This window comes from Lissotriton vulgaris, chromosome 5 (assembly GCF_964263255.1).
Source record: "Lissotriton vulgaris chromosome 5, aLisVul1.2, whole genome shotgun sequence".
NCBI lineage: Eukaryota > Metazoa > Chordata > Amphibia > Caudata > Salamandridae > Lissotriton > Lissotriton vulgaris.
In genome coordinates, this window is record NC_141693.1 from 2006528207 (window position 1) to 2006546707 (window position 18501).

Here is an 18501-nt window from a genome sequence, read left to right on the forward strand (position 1 = left end):
AAAGCGTTGAACTGCAGCATGCCAAGCTAAAGAGCGTCAAACTGCTGCATGCTGGGCTGCAGAGCGTTGAACTGCAGCATCCGGAGCTGAAGAGCGTCGAACTGCAGCATGCAGAGCTGAAGAGCATCAAACTGCAGCATGCTAGGCTGAAGAGAGTTGAACTGCAGCATGCCAAGCTGAAGAGCGTTGATCTGCAGCATGTCGAGCTGAAGAGCATCAAATTGCAGCATGCTGAACTGAAAAGCATCGAACTGCAGCATGCCGAACTGAAGAGCATCGAACTGCAGCATGCCGAACTGAAGAGCGTTGAACTGAAGCATGCTGAACTGAAGAGCATCGAACTGCAGCATGCCGAGCTGAAGAGCGTCGAACTGCAGCATGCCGAGCTGAAAAGCATCCAACTGTAGCATGCATGCTGAAGAGTGTTGAACTGCAGTATGCAGAGCTGAAGAGCATCAAACTACAGCATGCCGAGCTGAAGAGCGTTGAACTGCAGCATGCCGAGCTGGAAAGCGTTGAAGTGCAGCATGTCAAGCTAAAGAGCGTCAAACTGCTGCATGCCGGGCTGCAGAGCGTTGAACTGCAGCATCCGGAGCTGAAGAGCGTCGAACTGCAGCATGCCGAGCTAAAGAGCATCAAACTGCAGCCTGCTGGGCTGAAGAGAGTTGAACTGCAGCATGCCGAGCTGAAGAGCGTCGATCTGCAGCATGCCGAGCTGAAGAGCGTCGAATTGCAGCATGCTGAACTGAAGAGCATCGAACTGCAGCATGCCGAACTGAAGAGCATTGAACTGCAGCATGCCGAACTGAAGAGCGTCGATCTGCAGCATGTCGAGCTGAAGAGCGTTGAATTGCAGCATGCTTAACTGAAGAGCATCGAACTGCAGCATGCTGAACTGAAGAGCATTGAACTGCAGCATGCCGAACTGAAGAGCATTGAACTGAAGCATGCCGAACTGAAGAGCATCGAATTGCAGCATGCCGATCTGAAGAGCGTTGAACTGCAGCATGCCGAGCTGAAGAGTGTTGAAATGCAGCATGCCGAGTTGAAGAGCGTCAAACTGCTGCCTGCCGGGCTGCAGAGCGTTGAACTGCAACATGCCGAGCTGAAGAGCGTTGAACTGCAGCATGCCGAGCTGAAGAGCGTTGAAATGCAGCATGCCGAGCTGAAGAGCATCGAACAGCAGCATGCCGAGCTGAAGAGCGTCAAATTGCAGCATGCCGAGCTGAAGAGCGTCAAACTGCAGCATGCCGAGCTGAAGAGCGTCAAACTGCAGCATGCCGAGCTGAAGAGCGTCAAACTGAAGCATGCCAAGCTGAAGAGCATCGAACAGCACCATGCCGAGCTGAAGAGCATCGAACAGCAGCATGCCGAGCTGAAGAGCATCGAACAGCAGCATGCCGAGCTGAAGAGCGTTGAACTGCAGCATGCCGGGCTAAGAGTAAGCATGGGCGAATTTTGCGAATTCACGATCCGCAAATTTGGGGATTTGTGAATTTGCAATCCGCAAAATTCGCGAATTCGCGCGAATTTGCGGATTTTTTATTTTTGCGTGTTCGCGGGGAACTTTGCGTATTCGCGGGGTGCTTTGCGTGTTCGCGTTTTTTTTTTTACCTGGTTCATCACTGCCACCCTCTCGTTTTTTATGCCCTTCTGCCCTCTGTACCACTTGTTTTTGTGCCTTTCTGCCCTCTGCCCCACTCTCGTTTGTAACCTTTTGCCCTCTGCCCCACTGGTTTCTGTGCCCTTCTGCCCTATGCCTAACTCATGCCCTCTGTCCCACTTTGTGCCCTTCTGCCCTCAGCCATAAGTCAGCTTCAACAGGAAGCACTAATAGATAAAGTATACCAGGTGCTTGAGTTGAAGGTCAAATTAAGTTACACAGTCATTAATCACCCCAAGTTTTGGGTGATTAATGATTGTGTAACTAAATTTGAGATTCAACTCTAGCACCTGCTTTACTTTATCTATTAGTGCTTCCTGTTGAAGCTGACTTTTTGTAACTATTTTAGAGGCTCTTGCAGCTTGCTGCGCCATTCTAAAATAGTTACAAAAAGTCAGCTTGAACTTTTGACCCAATCCGTTCCACTCGCGGATTTTGCGGGAAATTGGCAAATCTCGCGGATTGCGAATTTACCGAAAATCCGCAAAATCCGCGAGCGGAACGGATTTTCCGCCCATGCTTAGCTAAGAGCGCCAAACTGACAGCTGCATAAATTAGAGGCTCTTCTTAAATTGGTTCATTTCTTTACAGTATGATTGAGAAACTTTGTGGCGCTGTAGGGTAATCCCAGGTGAAATTTAAATTATTCTATCAAATTTGAGTAATTTGCGAATTTTGTGTTATGCTTCTTATGCAAAATTTCCAAAATGATGCTATTATTCCATGTTGCGTAACTACTCTGCTGTTTGTGACAAAATTATAATGTGGGAACAACACAAACAACCAGCTGCTGTTCGCAGCAATTATGATCTTGCACTGTTTTTAGCACAAAGTGTGTCCTCACATCAGAAATGGATGCAACGATGCATTTTGCTCTAAAATGTAGCGCTAAATGACAGATTTGCATTTTGCCTAATTTCACATCATTGTCCCAAAATTGTGCTTACTTGCAGAAAAGCAAATGACGCGAATATCGCACAGTCCACTGTAGAAGCTGACAAGCAGCCAGGGCCAAGAGGCAGTCAGATGAGCAGCAGGGAGCCGAGGGGGTGCGAGGCGGGGGCCAAGTGCCTGGGGGTGGGGGGCAGAGGAGTGTGAGCTGTGGTGTCATGGACTGTGGAGTGCAGAAGTGACGTGTCAGAGCTGCAGACCTTTGAATCAAGGATCAGAGGGGCCAAGATTGTGCAAACAAGGTGTTTGATTTACATAAGGTGGGCCTCTGTCCACAGTGGCATGGTGGGTGAAAAATGGTGGCCTGGAATGCGACCACAGACCATGGTCAGTGGCTGAGATTCAATCAAGCATTGCATCCATCACCCTGCTGTTTGGTGCACTCCAGGGGTACATTGAATGTAGGGGCTCGGGAATAAGGGGGTCGCAACTGACAATGGCAGAAACCTGGGGCGCAGACATGATTGGTGCAGAACCAAGAGGTGTAGGAAGGAGGAGAACAGACCTTTGGGCACAGAGAACTGGGATAATTAGAAATAAGAGGAAGAGAAGGGAGGGGTAAAGAAGCACTGGAAATAGAACCGGGAGGCGGTGAGCTGGGGGCGTAGGACAGCGGAACAGGAAACTGAGGGTCACAGATGGGACCAAGAAACTCGAAATTGAGGGGCTGGAAGCTAAGTGCTTAGAAACGAGGCACTTAGCACAGAGGGGCTTAGAACAATAGAACTTGAAACTACAGCGCTTAGAACAGAGGGATAGAACTGAAAGGGTAAGAACAAAAGCACCCAGATGAAACTGCGAGCCTCGAAACAGAAGGGTCGGAAACCAGGGGCTTAGAACAGATGGGACTTGGAACAGGGGGACCTGGAACTGAGGGGCTTTGAAGAGAGGGACTTGGAGCTGCGGAGTGCAGGTGGAGCCCATAGACTCAGAACAGAGGGTCTTAGAACAGGGGAACTTGGAACTGAGGGGCTTAAACAGGTGGGATTGGAACTGAGCGACTTGGAACAGTGGGATCTGGAACTGAGGGGGTTTGAAGAGAGGGACCTGGAGCTAAGAAGTGCAGGTGGTGGAACCCATAGACTCACAACAGAGGGGCTTAGAACAGATGGGATTGGAGACTTGGGACAGGGGGGCCGGGAACTGAGGGGCTTTGAAGAGAGGGACTTGGAGCTAAGGAGCACAGATGACACCCATAGATTCACAACAGAGGGTCTGGGATACAGGAGCTCAGAACAGAGGGACTTGGAACAGAGGAATTTGGGACTGAGGGGCTTAGAACAGAGGGGCTTGGAACGGAGGGACTTGGAACAGGGGGACCTGGAATTGAGGGGCTTTAAAGAGAGGGACTTGGAGCTAAGGAGCACAGATGGAACCCATAGACTCACAACAGAGGGGCTTAGAACAGAGGAATTTGGAACCGAGGGGCTTAGAACAAAAGGGCTTGGATCTGAGGCATTACAATAGAATGGCTTGGTACTGAGGGACCTGGAACAGGGAGACCTGGAACTGAGGGGCTTTGAAGACAGGGACTTGGAGCTGAGGAGCACAGATGGAACCCATAGACTCACAACAGAGGGGCTTAGAACAGAGGAATTTGGAACTGAGGGGCTTAGAACAAAAGGGCTTGGATCTGAGGCATTACAACAGAATGGCTTGGTACTGAGGGACCTGGAACAGGGAGACCTGGAACTGAGGGGCTTTGAAGAGAGGGCCTTGGAGCTAAGGAGCACAGATGGAACCAATTGACTCAGAACAGAGGGTCTGGGATACAGGAGCTCAGAACAGAGGGACTTGGAACTGAGGGGCTTAAAACAGAGGGTCTTAGAACTGAATGCCTAGGAACGGTGGGATCTGGAACTGAGGGACTTGGAACAGGGGGACCTGGAACTGAGGGGGTTTGAAGAGAGGGACTTGGAGCTGAGAAGTGCAGGTGGAACCCATAAACTCACAACAGAGGGTCTTAGAACAGATGGGATTGGAGACTTGGGACAGGGGGGCCTGGAACTGAAGGGCTTAAAACAGGTGGGATTGGATCTGAGCGACTTGGAACAGTGGGATCTGGAACTGAGGGGGGTTGAAGAGAGGGACTTGAAGCTGCAGAGTGCAGGCGGAACCCATAGACTCACAACAGAGGGGCTTAGAACAGATAGGATTGGAGACTTGGGAAAGGGGGGCCTGGAACTGAGGGGCTTTGAAGGGAGGGACTTGAAGCTGCGGAGTGCAGGTGGAACCCATTGACTCAGAACAGAGGGTCTGGGATAAAGGAGCTCAGAACAGAGGGACTTGGAACAGAGGAATTTGTCACTAAGGGGCTTAGAACAGAGGGGCTTGGAACGGAGGGACTTGGAACAGGGGGACCTGGAATTGAGGGGCTTTGAAGACGGTGACTTGGAGCTGAGGAGAACAGATGACACCCATAGACTCACAACAGAGGGTCTGGGAAACAGGGGCTCAGAACAGAGGGACTTGGAACAGAGGAATTTGTCACTAAGGGGCTTAGAACAGAGGGGCTTGGAACGGAGGGACTTGGAACAGGGGGACCTGGAATTGAGGGGCTTTGAAGACGGTGACTTGGAGCTGAGGAGAACAGATGACACCCATAGACTCACAACAGAGGGTCTGGGAAACAGGGGCTCAGAACAGAGGGACTTGGAACTGAGGGGCTTAAAACAGAGGGGCTTAGAACTGAATGCCTAGGAACGGTGGGATCTGAAACTGAGGGACTGTGAAGAGAGGGACTTGGAGCTGTGGAGTGCAGATGAAACCCATAGACTGAGGGACTTGGAACAGTGGAACCTAGAATTGAGGGGCTCTGAAGAGAGGGACTTTGAACTGGTGGGATTGGAGCAGGGGGGCTTTGAACGTTGATGCTGAGAGCAGAGGAGCCTGGGAGTGCAGGTTTAGAACGGAGGGACATAGCCCCGGGTGCTCAGACCAGAGGAGCCTGGAACTGAAGGGTTTAAAAGAGAGGGACTTGGAACAGAGGGTCTTTAAAGAGATGGAGCTGCAACGGAAGGGCTTGGAACACTGGAACTGGTGTGCACACATTGATCAAACAGACTTGGAACCCAGGCCTGGGCATAGAACAAAACGACTTGGAACTAATGGGTGCGGATGAAACAAAGAGGCCCAGAACTGAGAGCCTCACAGCGGTGGTCATAGAAAGGAAGGTGGAGCTCGGGGCTTAGAACTGAGGGATCTACAACTGAGGGGCTTCCCAGAGAGGGACCTGGAACTCAGGACTTCGAGCTGAGAGACCTGGGAGTGAGAGCTTCGGAGAGAGGGACCTGGAACTCAGGGCTTAGAACTGAGGGACCTGGAACTCAGGGCTTAGAACAGAGGGACTTGGAGCTCAGGGCTTAGAACTAAGGACCTAGAACTGAGGGGCTTCGCAGAGAGGGACCTGGAACTCAGGACTTCGAGCTGAGAGACCTGGGAGTGAGAGCTTCGGAGAGAGGGACCTGGAACTCAGGGCTTAGAACAGAGGGACCTGGAACTCAGGGCTTAGAACAGAGGGACTTGGAACTCAGGGCTTAGAACAGAGGGACTTGGAACTCAGGGCTTAGAACAGAGGGACTTGGAGCTCAGTGCTTAGAACTAAGGATCTAGAACTGAGGGTCCTGGAAGTAAGAGCTTTGCAGAGAGGGACCTGGAACTCAGGGCTTAGAACAGAGGGACCTGGCACTCCAGGCTTACAACTGAGGGACATGGGAGTGAGAGGTTCACAGTGAGGGACCTGGAACTCAGGGCTTGGAACTGAGGGACCTGGAACTCAAGCCTTGGAACTGAGGGACCTTGAACTCAGGGCATGGAACTGAGGGACCTGGGAGTGAGAGCTTCGCAGAGAGGGACCTGAAACTCTGGGCTTAGAACAGTGGGACTTGGAGCTCAGGGCTTAGAACTAAGGACCTAGAACTGAGGGGCTTCGCAGAGAGGTACCTGGAACTCAGGACTTGGAACTGAGGGACCTGGAACTCAGGACTTCGAGCTGAGAGACCTGGGAGTGAGAGCTTCGGAGAGAGGGACCTGGAACTCAGGGCTTAGAACAGAGGGACTTGGAGCTCAGGGCTTAGAACAGAGGGACTTGGAGCTCAGGGCTTAGAACTAAGGACCTAGAACTGAGGGGCTTCGCAGAGAGGTACCTGGATCGCAGGACTTAGAACTGAGGGACCTGAGAATGGGAACTTTGCAGAGAGGGACCTGGAACTCAGGGCTTCGAACTGAGGGACCAGGAACTCAGGGATGGGAACTGAGGGACCTGGAACTCAGGGATTGGAACTGAGGGACCTGAAACTCAGGGATGGGAACTGAGGGACCTGGAAGTGAGAACTTCACAGAGAGGGACCTGGAACTCCAGGCTTAGAACTGAGGGACCTGGGAGTGAGTGCTTGGCAGAGAGGGACCTGGAACTCAGGGCTTGGAACTGAGGGACCTGGGAGTGAGAGCTTTGCAGAGACGTACCTGGAACCGAGGGACCTGGGAGTGAGAGCTTCGCAGAGAGGTACCTGGAACTCAGGGCTTGGAACTGAGGGACCTGGGAGTGAGAGCTTCGCAGAGAGGTACCTGGAACTCAGGGCTTGGAACTGAGGGACCTGGGAGTGAGTGCTTGGCAGAGAGGGACCTGGAACTCAGGGATTGGAACTGAGGGACCTGGAACTCAGGGATGGGAACTGAGGGACCTGGAAGTGAGAACTTCACAGAGAGGGACCTGGAACTCCAGGCTTAGAACTGAGGGACCTGGGAGTGAGTGCTTGGCAGAGAGGGACCTGGAACTCAGGGCTTGGAACTGAGGGACCTGGGAGGGAGAGCTTCGGAGAGAGGGACCTGGAACTCAGGGCTTAGAACTGAGGGGCTTCCCAGAGAGGGACCTGGAACTCAGGACTTCGAGCTGAGAGACCTGGGAGTGAGTGCTTGGCAGAGAGGGACCTGGAACTCAGGGCTTGGAACTGAGGGACCTGGGAGTGAGAGCTTCGGAGAGAGGGACCTGGAACTCAGGGCTTAGAACAGAGGGACTTGGAGCTCAGGGCTTAGAACAGAGGGACTTGGAGCTCAGGGCTTAGAACTAAGGACCTAGAACTGAGGGGCTTCGCAGAGAGGGACCTGGAACTCAGGACTTCGAGCTGAGAGACCTGGGAGTGAGAGCTTCACAGAGAGGGACCTGGAACTCAGGGCTTGGAACTGAGGGACCTGGGAGTGAGTGCTTGGCAGAGAGGGACCTGGAACTCAGGGATTGGAACTGAGGGACCTGGAACTCAGGGATGGGAACTGAGGGACCTGGAAGTGAGAACTTCACAGAGAGGGACCTGGAACTCCAGGCTTAGAACTGAGGGACCTGGGAGTGAGTGCTTGGCAGAGAGGGACCTGGAACTCAGGGCTTGGAACTGAGGGACCTGGGAGGGAGAGCTTCGGAGAGAGGGACCTGGAACTCAGGGCTTAGAACTGAGGGGCTTCCCAGAGAGGGACCTGGAACTCAGGACTTCGAGCTGAGAGACCTGGGAGTGAGTGCTTGGCAGAGAGGGACCTGGAACTCAGGGCTTGGAACTGAGGGACCTGGGAGTGAGAGCTTCGCAGAGAGGTACCTGGAACTCAGGGCTTGGAACAGAAGGGCCTGGAAGTGAGGAATTTGCAGTGAGGGACCTGGAACTCAGGGCTTCGAACTGAGGGACCAGGAACTCAGGGATGGGAACTGAGGGACCTGGAACTCAGGGATTGGAACTGAGGGACCTGAAACTCAGGGATGGGAACTGAGGGACCTGGAAGTGAGAACTTCACAGAGAGGGACCTGGAACTCCAGGCTTAGAACTGAGGGGCCTGGGAGTGAGTGCTTGGAAGAGAGGGACCTGGAACTCAGGGCTTGGAACTGAGGGACCTGGGAGTGAGAGCTTCGCAGAGAGGTACCTGGAACCGAGGGACCTGGGAGTGAGAGCTTCGCAGAGAGGTACCTGGAACTCAGGGCTTGGAACTGAGGGACCTGGGAGTGAGAGCTTCGCAGAGAGGTACCTGGAACTCAGGGCTTGGAACTGAGGGACCTGGGAGTGAGTGCTTGGCAGAGAGGGACCTGGAACTCAGGGATTGGAACTGAGGGACCTGGAACTCAGGGATGGGAACTGAGGGACCTGGAAGTGAGAACTTCACAGAGAGGGACCTGGAACTCCAGGCTTAGAACTGAGGGACCTGGGAGTGAGTGCTTGGCAGAGAGGTACCTGGAACTCAGGGCTTGGAACTGAGGGACCTGGGAGTGAGTGCTTGGCAGAGAGGGACCTGGAACTCAGGGATTGGAACTGAGGGACCTGGGAGTGAGAGCTTCGCTGAGAGGTACCTGGAACTCAGGGCTTGGAACTGAGGGACCTGGGAGTGAGTGCTTGGCAGAGAGGGACCTGGAACTCAGGGATTGGAACTGAGGGACCTGGAACTCAGGGATGGGAACTGAGGGACCTGGAAGTGAGAGCTTCGCAGAGAGGGACCTGGAACTCAGGGATTGGAACTGAGGGACCTGGGAGTGAGTGCTTGGCAGAGAGGGACCTGGAACTCAGGGCTTGGAACTGAGGGACCTGGGAGGGAGAGCTTCGCAGAGACGTACCTGGAACTCAGGGATTGGAACTGAGGGACCTGGGAGTGAGAGCTTCAGAGAGAGGTACCTGGAACTCCGGGCTTAGAACTGAGGGACCTGGGAGTGAGTGCTTGGCAGAGAGGGACCTGGAACTCAGGGCTTGGAACTGAGGGACCTGGGAGTGAGAGCTTCGCAGAGACGTACCTGGAACCGAGGGACCTGGGAGTGAGAGCTTCACAGAGAGGTACCTGGAACTCAGGGCTTGGAACTGAGGGACCTGGGAGTGAGAGCTTCGCAGAGAGGTACCTGGAACTCAGGGCTTAGAACGGAGGGGCCTGGAAGTGAGAGCTTCCCAGAGAGGGACCTGGAACTCAGGGCTTGGAACTGAGGGACCTGGGAGTGAGTGCTTGGCAGAGAGGGACCTGGAACTCAGGGATTGGAACTGAGGGACCTGGGAGTGAGTGCTTGGCAGAGAGGGACCTGGAACTCAGGGATTGGAACTGAGGGACCTGGAACTCAGGGATGGGAACTGAGGGACCTGGAAGTGAGAACTTCACAGAGAGGGACCTGGAACTCCAGGCTTAGAACTGAGGGACCTGGGAGTGAGTGCTTGGCAGAGAGGGACCTGGAACTCAGGGCTTGGAACTGAGGGACCTGGGAGGGAGAGCTTCGGAGAGAGGGACCTGGAACTCAGGGCTTAGAACTGAGGGGCTTCCCAGAGAGGGACCTGGAACTCAGGACTTCGAGCTGAGAGACCTGGGAGTGAGTGCTTGGCAGAGAGGGACCTGGAACTCAGGGCTTGGAACTGAGGGACCTGGGAGTGAGAGCTTCGCAGAGAGGTACCTGGAACTCAGGGCTTGGAACAGAAGGGCCTGGAAGTGAGGAATTTGCAGTGAGGGACCTGGAACTCAGGGCTTCGAACTGAGGGACCAGGAACTCAGGGATGGGAACTGAGGAACCTGGAACTCAGGGATTGGAACTGAGGGACCTGAAACTCAGGGATGGGAACTGAGGGACCTGGAAGTGAGAACTTCACAGAGAGGGACCTGGAACTCCAGGCTTAGAACTGAGGGGCCTGGGAGTGAGTGCTTGGCAGAGAGGGACCTGGAACTCAGGGCTTGGAACTGAGGGACCTGGGAGTGAGAGCTTCGCAGAGACGTACCTGGAACCGAGGGACCTGGGAGTGAGAGCTTCGCAGAGAGGTACCTGGAACTCAGGGCTTGGAACTGAGGGACCTGGGAGTGAGAGCTTCGCAGAGAGGTACCTGGAACTCAGGGCTTGAAACTGAGGGACCTGGGAGTGAGTGCTTGGCAGAGAGGGACCTGGAACTCAGGGATTGGAACTGAGGGACCTGGAACTCAGGGATGGGAACTGAGGGACCTGGAAGTGAGAACTTCACAGAGAGGGACCTGGAACTCCAGGCTTAGAACTGAGGGACCTGGGAGTGAGTGCTTGGCAGAGAGGTACCTGGAACTCAGGGCTTGGAACTGAGGGACCTGGGAGTGAGTGCTTGGCAGAGAGGGACCTGGAACTCAGGGATTGGAACTGAGGGACCTGGGAGTGAGAGCTTCGCAGAGAGGTACATGGAACTCAGGGCTTGGAACTGAGGGACCTGGGAGTGAGTGCTTGGCAGAGAGGGACCTGGAACTCAGGGATTGGAACTGAGGGACCTGGAACTCAGGGATGGGAACTGAGGGACCTGGAAGTGAGAGCTTCGCAGAGAGGGACCTGGAACTCAGGGATTGGAACTGAGGGACCTGGGAGTGAGTGCTTGGCAGAGAGGGACCTGGAACTCAGGGCTTGGAACTGAGGGACCTGGGAGGGAGAGCTTCGCAGAGACGTACCTGGAACTCAGGGATTGGAACTGAGGGACCTGGGAGTGAGAGCTTCAGAGAGAGGTACCTGGAACTCCGGGCTTAGAACTGAGGGACCTGGGAGTGAGTGCTTGGCAGAGAGGGACCTGGAACTCAGGGCTTGGAACTGAGGGACCTGGGAGTGAGAGCTTCGCAGAGACGTACCTGGAACCGAGGGACCTGGGAGTGAGAGCTTCACAGAGAGGTACCTGGAACTCAGGGCTTGGAACTGAGGGACCTGGGAGTGAGAGCTTCGCAGAGAGGTACCTGGAACTCAGGGCTTAGAACAGAGGGGCCTGGAAGTGAGAGCTTCCCAGAGAGGGACCTGGAACTCAGGGCTTGGAACTGAGGGACCTGGGAGTGAGTGCTTGGCAGAGAGGGACCTGGAACTCAGGGATTGGAACTGAGGGACCTGGAACTCAGGGATGGGAACTGAGGGACCTGGAAGTTAGAACTTCACAGAGAGGGACCTGGAACTCCAGGCTTAGAACTGAGGGACCTGGGAGTGAGTGCTTGGCAGAGAGGGACCTGGAACTCAGGGCTTGGAACTGAGGGACCTGGGAGTGAGAGCTTCGCAGAGAGGGACCTGGAACTCAGGGCTTGGAACTGAGGGACCTGGGAGTGAGTGCTTGGCAGAGAGGGACCTGGAACTCAGGGATTGGAACTGAGGGACCTGGAACTCAGGGATGGGAACTGAGGGACCTGGAAGTGAGAACTTCACAGAGAGGGACCTGGAACTCCAGGCTTAGAACTGAGGGACCTGGGAGTGAGTGCTTGGCAGAGAGGGACCTGGAACTCAGGGCTTGGAACTGAGGGACCTGGGAGGGAGAGCTTCGCAGAGAGGGACCTGGAACTCAGGGCTTGGAACTGAGGGACCTGGGAGGGAGAGCTTCGCAGAGAGGTATGTGGAACTCAGGGATTGGAACTGAGGGACCTGGGAGTGAGAGCTTCACAGAGAGGTATGTGGAACTCTGGGCTTAGAACAGAAGGGCCTGGAAGTGAGGAATTTGCAGTGAGGGACCTGGAACTCAGGGATTGGGACTAAGGGACCAGGAAGTGAGAGCTTCGCAGAGAAGGACCTGGAACTCAGGGCTTAGAACTGAGGGACCTGGAACTCAGGGGCTCAGGAGAGAGGGATTCGCAACTGAACTGAGGGACACAGATGGAACCAAGAGACTCGGAGCTGGGGTGCTGCATGCAGGGCAGTAACACTTATACCCGAGGGCCTCAGGACAGGACAGAGGGACTTGTACCTGAGGGCGGAGGGGGGGGGGGTAGGGTCAGAGGGGGCTGTAAATGAGACTTTAGGACAGAGGTTTGAGAAGCTGAGAACTGGAGGGAGGGGCAGAGGAAACGTAATGCTAAGGTCCTCGGACACAAGGCTTTTGGGGGGCTCAGAACAGAGGGGGGCAGAACGAGAACACCCCCCCCCCTCTCCCCCAGCGCCCAGCACCCGGCGAGGAGCAGCGACCCCACAGCTTCAGGTACAGAGAGGGCTCGGCTCTGCCTGTCGGAGAGAGGAGCCGTCAGTCCGTGTGCTCCTGGAGGGGGGGGGGGGGGGGGTCAGCGCCTTGAGGGGGCCTTCACCCGCGCCCTGCCCTCCTCTTCTCACTTATTAGGCGCTCACAATAAAGCAGATTAGAGCTCCGTGCATTAAAAGCGCAGGCTGCTGGGGGCGGATTAGACGGAGACGAGAAGGAGACGGGGCTGAGCGGGAGGGGGCGAGGGGGGGCGTGCAATGGGAGGAGGGGGGGCCAGAGGAGGAGGAGAGACGGTGGAGGAGCCGAGGCGCTGGAGGGGAGTGCCTGTCTGAAGGTACTCTGCCGGGTGACAGACAGACAGACTCGCAGGGGAGCACGCGCTCCATCACAGCCGCTCGGGTCCGATCCAGTCCCGTCCTTTCCGCAGAAGGCTCTGGTTCCGGAGTGACGGGGCGGGAGTCGTCCGGTCCGGAGGACCTCCTGGTCGGTACCATCCTGGTCTGATCCGTGAGTTGTCAAGTTCGGAGGAAGCCCGGGTCCGGAGGTGGTCCAGTTCGGAAGAGGGTCCGGTCCGGAAGAGCATCGCTTCTGTAGTACCCTGCGGCGGTCCAGGCGAGGTCCAGTTCGGAGAAGGTCTGGTGCAGAGGAGTCCGTTGTGAGCAGACTTGGTTCCCCGGTGTCGGTCCGGCTCCCCTCAGGTGCCCACCCCTGTGGTCCTTCCTGTGGAGGTGGTCTCACCCCTGTGGTACATCCTGTGGAGGTGGTCTCACCCCTGTGGTACATCCTGTGGAGGTGGTCTCACTGCTGTGGTCCATCCTGTGGAGGTGGTGTCACTGCTGTGGACCATCCTGTGGAGGTGGTCTCACCCCAGTGGTCCATCTTGTGGAGGTGGTCTCACCCCTGTGGTCCATCTTGTGGAGGTGGTCTCACCCCAGTGGTCCATCTTGTGGAGGTGGTCTCACCCCCGTGGTCCATCCTGTGGAGTGGTCCCGTCTGCCTTTGAAAGTGGGCTGCTGCAGGCAGAGACCTTCAGAGTTTGTTTGCCCTCCTGGTGGTCCTTCCAGCCCATAACCGAAGACGTCTGCTCTGTGGGGGGATCTGCTCCAAAGAGAAGGTCCAGGTCATCAAGGAGGTCCGGTCTGTGTGGAGGAGGTCTGTGAGCCCTCTGTGCCAAGAGGCCCGCTCCACGGAGAAGATACAGTCCCCTGAGGAGGTCAGGTCGTGAGGCGGACCGGTCAAGGGAGGGATCCGGTCCCCTGAGGAGGTCACTTCGTGAGGAGGACTGGTCAAGGGAGGGGATACGGTCCCCTGAGGAGGTCACTTCGTGAGGCGGACCGGTCAAGGGAGGGGATCCGGTCCCCTGAGGAGGTCACTTCGTGAGCAGGACCGGTCCACAAAGGAGGTCCAGTCCCAGATTCTGTTCCTGAAGCAGCTCCAGGGCAGCGAGGACTGGTGCGCGGAGGAGCTTCCATCCATAAAGGGTTCTGGTCTTTGGAGCTGGTCTGGTCCGCGGTGAAGGTTTGGGGTTCACAGGACGCCCGGTCTGTGCTTGGGGTTCACCCACAGTGGCGCCCTGGTGGTCTCCATAGCTGGACTCAGCTCCTGGGACCGGTGGAGTGAGGATGTGAAGACGCCACCAGGTAAGCAGTTTTTGAATAGTACTGTTTGGGGAATGTACTAGTTGGTGGTGGTGATTTTTGGGGTGTGTACCATGTGTGGTGGTTCTGGGGTGTTGATGGTGTTCTTTGAAGGTGGTGTTGGTGATGATAGGGACGCCGGTGGTGTCAGCGGGTAGGGTGGTAACATGCACAATAGTGCAAGTGGAGGGGTGGCAATGGTGGTGGTCGCGATGTTAAGGAGATTACTGGTCGGTGAGGGAGGTGGTGTTGCTGGTGGCGGTGTTTGTGGTGATGGTGATTGATGGTGGTCTTGGCCCAGTGGTGTTGGAATGGGTGGTGGCAATGATGATCTCAGGCGGGTGGTGGATTTGGTGGCAGTGCTCAGGATCATGATGAAGTGCTGGTGGTATTGATTGAAATGTGGCTGGAAGGATGTGTCTTTGTTTTGATCCTATGTGGGAAGTGTTTCCATGTCTTGTGTGATGACCACAGAGGTGCGGTGATCGTCTGATGGGACACAGCGGAGCAGTGTGTTGAATTAATAAGTGTGAGAGACATACGCACAGTTTTATATTTTCAGTATGCTGGTAGCTTTGATCAGCTCTGCAGGTCTCTTGATTGCATTTCATATGATAGAGTCTGCTTGGCTGGTTCCTGCTCCGGGTTGTCCGATATGAGGTCTTGTGTGTTGTTGTGGTTCTGAGCTGGCGTGGCTGGAGGGAGAGAGAAGCGGAGAGTGTCTTGGAGTCATCTGAAGAGGCGGTGAGAGTGTGTCAGTATTTTAGACCAGCAGTAGTGGAATCTATGAAAGTCCTCTACATTGCCCAGCAATGTGTTGCAGATTTCTTCAGTTATTCTATGCCTGTTGATTTGGTGATAGCTGATTTTTTGGCTGTCCAGTGCTGGTGACGGACAGCCGTACTAGTGGTTGTGGTGGTGTCAGTGGGGATGTATGGCGGGGGTGAATTGTATGGCGGGTGGTGAATTTGATGGCAGAGCTCATGATCATGATGGTGTGTTGGTAGTATGATGGTTGATGGTGGTGTTGGTGCTGGAAGTGGTGGTTGTTATCCTTGGCAGTATGGGATGATGTTGGCATTGCTGATGATTGTGACATGAGTGGTGCTGGTGACTGAAAGTTATGGCGTTGGTGCTAGTGGGGCTGGTGTTGTTTGTGGTTGGTTTGGTAATAGTGATTAGTGGTTAATTGGAGGGGTTGCTGAATTGCTATTGGTGAGGGTAGAGGTGGTGGTGTTGGTGAACGCGGTGGTGATTGGTGCTGAAGGGAGAGATGTTGCTGGTATATAATGGTGAAGGCGTAGATGGTGACTGTGGTGATTGTGTGATTGGTGGTGTTGATTTGTGATCAGTGTAGAGGTTATGATGGTGGAGGTTGCAGTGTTGATTCTGGCGGTAATGTTGGTTGTTTTGAAGGTAGGAGTGATGGTGACTGTGGAGCGATAGTGGTGATTATTGTGCTTTTGATTCTGTGGTGGTGGAGGTGGTCTTGATGTTATTGTTGGTGGAACTGGAGATGGTTCTAGTGGTATTGGTGGCGGTACATGGTGGTGGTCAGGCGGGTTGTGTTGGCGCTGTGGGGTTCTAAATGCTGACATACACACTAAAACTCCTAGTGTTGATGGGCAGACACTATGTTTGGTAGGAGGCAGCATTTCAACATGTCACCTCCACTGTCCTGGCGGTCTGTGGTTCACCAAGACCCCAACACACAGCACAGGGGTCCAGAGATTTAATAAACCCTGAGTCAAGATGAAGGACTTGAAAAGTGTCTTCTATGGGAGTAAGGGTGACATGTTGGGGGGCTGTAGGTGTACTGGCCCTGAGAGTGCTGTCTGTATGCAGAGTCCAGGAGTGGGGGTGCTGTACCTATAGTCAAGGAGTTCACGTCCGGGGGTCGACGTGTTCTAGGTATGGTATGGGAGTGGGGGTTCAGCAGGTACAGTCCTGGAGTGGGGGTCCTGGAGTGGGGGTCCTGGAGTGGGGGTCCTGCAGGTACAGTCCTGGAGTGGGGGTCCTGGAGTGGGGGTCCTGCAGGTACAGTCATGGAGTGGGGGTCCTGGAGTGGGGGTCCTGCAGGTACAGTCCTGGAGTGGGGGTCCTGGAGTGGGGGTCCTGCAGGTACTGTCCTGGAGTGGGGGTCCTGCAGGTACAGTCCTGGAGTGAGGCGCCTGGAGTGGGGGTCCTGCAGGTACAGTCCTAAAGTGGGGGTCCTGCAGGTACAGTCCTGGAGTGGGGGTCCTGCAGGTACAGTCCTGGAGTGGGGGTCCTGCAGGTACTGTCCTGGAGTGGGGCTCCTGGAGTGGGGGTCCTGCAGGTACAGTCCTGGAGTAGGGGTCCTGGAGTGGGGGTCCTGCAGGTACAGTCCTGGAGTGGGGCTCCTGGAGTGGGGGTCCTGCAGGTACAGTCCTGGAGTGGGGGTCCTGCAGGTACTGTCCTGGAGTGGGGCTCCTGGAGTGGGGGTCCTGCAGGTACAGTCCTGGAGTTGGGGTCCTGCAGGTACAGTCCTGGAGTGGGGGTCCTGCAGGTACAGTCCTGGAGTGGGGGCCCTGCAGGTACAGTCCTGGAGTGGGGGTCCTGCAGGTACAGTCCTAAGAGGGAGTTTTCGAGGTACATTCCTGGATTGGGGGGTACTCTAGTACAGTCCAGGCACAGGGTTCTCCTGTTGAAGTCCTAGAGTGGGGGTCCTGCAGGTAGAGTCCTGGAGTGGGGGTCCTGCACTTCTCGAGGTTCAGTCTTGGTTTGGGAGGTGGGGGGGGGGGGGGGGGGTGGTGCTCTAGTACAGTCCAGTCGCGGGGTTCTCCTGTTGAAATCCTAGAGGGGGGGTCCTGCAGGTAGAGTCCTGGAGTGGCGGTCCTGCAGGTAGAGTCCTGGAGTGGGGGTCCTCCAGGTAGAGTCCTGGAGTGGGGGTCCTGCACTTCTCGAGGTTCAGTCTTGGTTTGGGGGGTGGGGTGGGGGTGCTCTAGTACAGTCCAGGTGCGGGGTTCTCCAGTTGAAGTCCTGGAGTGGCTGTGCTCCAGGTAATAGACACGACACGTGGTTCTCCACATGCAGTCCTGGAGTCGGGGTGCTCTAGGTACAATACAGGGCTGGGCATTCTCCGGGTACAGTGCCCGAGTGGACGGGCTGCAAGATACAGTAAAGGATTGGGTCCAGGAGTGGGACCTCTCCAGGGGCAGTCATGGAGGACGGGTGTTCAGCGCTTAATTTGAGACAGTGGTTTCCGGTGCTCGACACCAACACTTAATTGTCCTCACTGGCACTTATGACATGAGCCACATGGTGGTGCTGTTGGGAAGCATTCATTATATCGCCTGTGTCACAACGCATGCGATAACAACACGGTCATTACAACGACCGCGTTGTTACATCGCAGTTCATTACAACGCAAGTCATTACATCGGCAGCGCTCTAACATAAGGAATAGTATAATTTACTATTCCAACACGTCCCCTGCGCAACCAGGAGTTGGAATAGTAAATTATACTATTCCTAAGTCCAGCGCGCCCCCTACAGCAAGTTGATGTAGCGACTTGCGCTGTAATGTACTGCAAGGTAACAGCGCGGTTGTTGTAACAACTGCATTGTAATTGCATGCGTTGTAAACGGCTGCGATGTAAAGTGTCCTATTCAGTGCTGTGTTTCTAGTTCAAAGATCTGCACTTGAACAACAGATGCTTATGAATTTAATGCTCATTGAAATGATTAATAACTGCCATCCAAGCCATTCTTACAGCTCTGGGGGCCTGGAATAGCCATAATGGTCCCACGTGTAGGAATGTGATGGTTAGTAATTGCATTGGTACTACCATTGGCAGCGCTGGCAGGGGCACTGGGGGGTGCAAGCTGCAGTGGACTCCTGACAAGGGCGCGGGCACTTAATATTGGACAAAATAAGCACTGGGGGTCTCCAGATACAAGGCAGGAGTCGGGGTTCGTCAGCTACAGTATGACTGAGGATACTCGAGGTACAATCCTGGATGGGGTGTTCTAGGACACTCCAGGATTGGGGGTCTCTAGGTGCAGTTTTGGAGTGGGAGCTCTCTGGTGCAGTTCAGAATTGGGGGTCTCTAGGTGCAGTTCTGGAGTGGGAGATCTCTGGTGCAGTCAAGGATTGGGGGTCTCTAGGTGCAGTTTTGGAGTGGGCGTTCTTCAGATGCAGTCCAGGATTGGGGGTCTCTAGGTGCAGTTCTGGAATGGGGGTTCTTCAGGTGCAGTCCAGGATTGGGGGTCTCTAGGTGCAGTTCTGGAGTGGGAGTTCCTCTGGTGCAGTCCAGGATTGGGGTCTCTAGGTGCAGTTCTGGAGTAGGAGTTCTTCTGGTGCAGTCCAGGATAGGGGGTCTCTATGTGCAGTTCTGGACTG

At 55.0% G+C, this 18501-nt stretch overlaps 1 protein-coding gene across 2 annotated transcripts in view; it reads left to right on the forward strand.

Annotated features, from left to right (window-relative positions):
* Positions 1 to 13427: 13427 nt before the first annotated feature.
* The window catches only part of FIBCD1 (fibrinogen C domain containing 1), a 953795-nt gene continuing 948721 nt past the window's right edge, over positions 13428 to 18501 (forward strand). The window contains exons 1-2 of one of the 2 annotated variants that reach the window (XM_086924804.1): positions 13428 to 13765; positions 13818 to 14141. The gene's annotated coding sequence lies outside the window, so the exon portion shown is untranslated. Of the gene's footprint in view, positions 14142 to 18501 lie in introns of both variants that reach the window. The other variant, XM_086924803.1, reaches the window with a different exon arrangement.